This window comes from Portunus trituberculatus, chromosome 25 (genome assembly GCF_017591435.1).
Source record: "Portunus trituberculatus isolate SZX2019 chromosome 25, ASM1759143v1, whole genome shotgun sequence".
In the NCBI taxonomy this organism is placed as follows: Eukaryota; Metazoa; Arthropoda; class Malacostraca; order Decapoda; family Portunidae; genus Portunus; species Portunus trituberculatus.
Genome location: NC_059279.1, coordinates 18,721,466 through 18,726,260, shown reverse-complemented (window position 1 = coordinate 18,726,260; position 4,795 = coordinate 18,721,466). Strand labels below are relative to the sequence as shown.

At 41.0% G+C, this 4,795-nt stretch overlaps 1 long non-coding RNA gene across 1 annotated transcript; it reads left to right on the top strand.

Moving 5' to 3' along the window:
• The first annotated feature begins 976 nt into the window (after positions 1 to 976).
• Positions 977 to 3,615, top strand: LOC123508789. Its single transcript, XR_006676005.1, has 3 exons — positions 977 to 2,768; positions 2,918 to 3,015; positions 3,200 to 3,615. It is a non-coding gene; the product is annotated as an uncharacterized LOC123508789 (long non-coding RNA).
• The last annotated feature ends 1,180 nt before the right edge of the window (positions 3,616 to 4,795 follow it).

Below are 4,795 nucleotides of genomic sequence, written 5' to 3'. Positions count from 1 at the left end.
ATATGCCTTCAAAATCTGCCAAACTCTTAAAATGCCATCAAAACATGTCAAATTGTCTTAATATGGCCTCAAAACTTGCCAAACTGTCTAAAATTGCCCTCAAAACATTCAAAACTGTCTTAATATGGCCTGAAAACCTGCCAAACTGTCTTTAACTCACCTCAAAACCTCTCAAATTGTCTTAATATACCCTGAAAACCAGCCAAACTGTTTCAAATTGCTCTCAAAACCTGCCAAAATGTATTAAAATGCCCTCAAAACATGTCAAACTCTGAAAATGCCCTCAAAACATGCCAAACTGTCTCAATATGGCCATAAAACATGTCAAACTGTTTTAAAATATCCTCAAACATGCTAAACTGTCTCAAAATATGCTAAATTGTCTTAAACTGCCCACCAAACACGTCAAACTGTCTCAAAATACCCTCAACACATGCCAAACTATCTAAAATGCCCTTAAAATATGCCAAACTGTTTAAATATACCCTCAAAACATGACAAACTGCCTCAAAATTCCCTCAAAACCTTAACCGCCCAACCTAACCTAATGTAACCTAACCACACCTCACACCACACCACTGACCTGCATAAGGAAGAGAGCCGTGTGACCTCAGCATTGAGTGGCCACCTCCTCTCGGGTCACAGTGAAGTCGCAGTCCAGGGAATCCTGTGGCAAAAGGTCAGAGGTCACACAGGTCACACTGGGATAGTAATAATAGTAATAGTATTAGCACAGGGAGGAGGAGGAGGAGGAGGAGGAGGAGGAGGAGGAGGAGGAGGAGGAGGAGGAGGAGGAGGAGGAGGAGGACATGTCAAATTGTGTTAAAATGTCCTCAAAACCTGACAAACTATCTTAACCCTTCTTGGCTTACGGTGATCGTACATGAATGATGATATTGTTCCGTCCAGAGAGACGGCGATCGTATCGGTAATCATGATTTTTCCCGCTTGACATTTGAAGATTGGCACGGGGCTGTGTCATTATTTCTTGGCATTGCTCAATAATGAATTACTGGATCATATAGTGACTGAAACCAACGCATATCATGCCCGGTATGCTGAAACATCTGATGTAACCCCTCGCTCGCACGAGAAAGAATGGCTACACATTACGAGAGATGAACTTTTGACGTTCATAGCTGTGACTATGCTAATGCCTCATTCTAAAAAGGCTGTTAGACATGATTACTGGAGCAAGGCTGAGATGTTATACATGCCATTTTTTGCAAGACAAATCACAAGAGACAGTTACAGTAATATTCTAAGATTTCTTCACTTTTCTAGTGAAGAAACTGCTGATCCACTTTGGAAAATAAGACCAGTGCTGCAAAGTCTTACAGATAAATTCAAGTCTTACTTCAACCCATTTCAGAATCTTGTTATAGATGAATCACTGATGCTATTCAAGGGAAGATTAGCTTTCAAACAATATATACCATCAAAGCGACATCGCTTTGGAATCAAATTGTATGTGCTATGTGATTGCAAAACCGGAATTGTGCTGGATTTTTGCATCCATTCTGGCAGTGACATTGATGATTGACTAAAAACAATCCTAGTGGATTCTCTGGCTCAGTAGTAGATGTACTCCTGAAAGATTACCTGGGAAAAGGCCATGTATTGTATACTGATAATTGGTATACGAGTCCTCAGCTGGCAAGGTATTTACATGATAATAATACTGGTGCAGTGGGCACTGTCAGATCAAAGAGAAAATATATGCCAAACTTTGGAGTAACAAAAAAAGGTGATGTAATCAGATTCAAGACACATGATATGATAGTAATGAAATGGCACGATAAAAGAGCAGTGCATCTTCTTTCTACTATCCACACTGGCCAGATGAAAGATACCCAGCGGGTTCACAGGAGAACAAATGAGCCTATCTTCAAACCTGATATTGTCGCTGATTATAACATCAACATGAGACTCGTTGATAAAGCTGATATGCAGCTAGGTACAGTGGACAGCCTAAGAATAAGTGTCAAGTGGTATAGGAAAGTATTTTTCCACATGATAGATATTTGCATGTTGAATGCATGCAACATTTACATGACCAAAACAGGCAACAAGTCATCTCTAAGAGTATTCAGTATGAAAGTCATAAAACAAATGCTGGAAAGATTTCCAACACAAGTGCCTACACATTCACGTCCAGATAGACAGAGCCGTGCAGCTCAGGAAGGACTGGCAAGCTGTAGGACTGGAAACTCATTTCCCTGTACATGTTCCTCCAGCACCAGGAAGGCCACATAAGAAGGGACAGAGGGAATGTATAGTTTGCAAAACAACGCAGAGGAGAGAACAGAAACGCAAGCTAGTGACAACAATGTGTGAAGGGCGTGGTGTAGGGTTGTGCCTAGGCGAATGTTTCAAGAAATATCACACCCTCAAGACATACTAATAAGTGGGAAAGAGAACTGTTTAGATATAGTGATACATGTATAAGGAGCAACATATGGCAAGATGACCTAGTACGGAGCTCTACATTCTACCAATAGCAAGATAAATATAACTTTACGTTATACTAACAAAATAAGTATTACTTGTAAGATTCACTGAATACTGATTTTACACAAAATATGACTGGGTAAATGTTTGGATGTAAGGTTGGGCAGCTGTGTGCCTACATTATCTTCTTTCCTTGTCACAGGGGCAGCAAGGGAGAGGGAGGCCTGTCTCCTTCAAGCAAACAGTACGTGGTGTATCGGCAAGATGATCTAGTACAGAGTCCTACATAGGAATTCTACAGAGCTACCAGTTGCAAGGTAAATATAACTTTACATTATACTGACAAAAAGAGTATTACGTCTTGTAAGATTCACTGTATACTGATTTTACACGAAATATGAGTGTCGGGTGTGAGGAGGGCAACTCTGTGCGCCTAAAAATATTTCCCCTTCTCTCCTTATCGCAGGGAGCGCAGGGAGTGGGGAGAGAGGACTCTATCCTTCAGGCAGATGTTGGTGTATCTTTTATTGCCATCAAACAGATCATCTTCCATTATTTCACAAGGTAAAGTGAATGAGTGTTTCTTGAATAGAGTATATATAACCACATGAATGTTTGTACAAATGAACACACACACACACACACACACACACACACACACACACACACACACACACACACACACACACACACACACACACACACACACTTCATAAGCTATGTTTACATGTGATCTCTTTTATTGCAGAGTTTGCAGATGCAGCTTTCTTGCACCCACTTGATGGCTCCTCGGATTCCTCCCTTCACTCCCTCCGACCTTTACTACCCTGTGGGCCAGCACGTGTCATCGCACTAGTGTTGCCAGAGTTTGTTTTGTTCTGCTCCAGTTCATTCCCGTATACAAGTTTTTATTCTCTTTCTTTTCAGTTGTAATAGAGCTTACTGTTAGACTAGGATTACGGAAATAAAGTAATAATTTAGACAACTCTTACCATTTACTCCTCCGGGGTACCAGGGACCTCACAAATATATTCCTCCTCGGACTCCTCGAAAGAGGTTAGGAACTGTTCCTCCATATAATTTACAAAGCTAGAAACAGAAGAAGGAGAAGAAGAAATAACGGAAGGGGGAGATACTACAAGAGAAGAAGGTGGAGACAGATCGGCGAGGTGGGAATGCAGAAGTACAGCAGGTAAGGAGGAGTGACACAAAGAGACAAAGGATCGACACCAAAACAAATTGAGGGTGAGGAGACGAGTAGTGAAGGTGAGGAGGAAGAAGAGGGCTCAGGTCTAAGTCAAATTGTTGAAGGGTGTGGTGATGGAGGGTGAGAGGGTGCAGGAGGAGGCAATGATGGTGGTGAAGTAGATATAAGAGGAGGTGGAGGAGGTGACTGACTACCCTCCATCACTGATGCATTGATACTGAGAGTGACAAGCAGGTGGTCACGTGATGCAACATGGTGTTGCTTCTTTACAGGATAAGGATTTCTGGCTTCCCATTATCCTCATAGAATCTCTCTCTCTCTCTCTCTCTCTCTCTCTCATATCTGATACGATGAGAGAGGGAGGGGAAGGGAAGGAAGGATGGAACACGTGAACAAACAAACCTTTCCTCTCTCTCTCTCTTTTATTATTATTTCATTACTCTTCACTCATTCATATCTGATCCGATGAGAGAGAGAGAGAGAGAGAGAGAGAGAGAGAGAGAGAGAGAGAGAGAGAGAGAGAGAGAGAGAGAGAGAGAGAGCTTCCTCGCAGAACTCCGTCATTTCTACCCGGGGTCACACAACACGTTTTGACAGGAATCTTTGACCTGCAATAACTTTTCTCTCAGAGGTCGTAGCGCTCTGGATAGTACATCATTGTTTTACAATTACAAACATAAAACAATTTTTAAAAATAAAATCATCTTATATAATTTTCTGATATTTCAAAATTTACCCGTGAGTAGGGAACGGAAAATAAATTCGTCCACCGTAAGCCAAGGGTTAAAATGTACTCAAAACATGATAAACTGTCTTAAAATGCCATCAAAACAAGCCAAATTTTCTTAAATGCCATCAAAACCTGCCAAACTGTCTTAAAATGCCATCAAAACTTGCCACACTGTCTTAAAATGCCATCAAAACCTGCCAAACTTTCTTAAATTGCCCTCAAAATCTGCCAAACTCTCTTAATATGCCATGAAAACATGTCAAACTGTCTTAATATGCCCTTAGAACATGTCAACTGTCTTAAAATTTCTTCAAAACAAGTTAAACTATCTTAACATGGCCTCAAAACCAGCAAAACTGTCTCAAATTTCCCCTCAAAACATAACAAACTGCCTTAATATGCCCTCC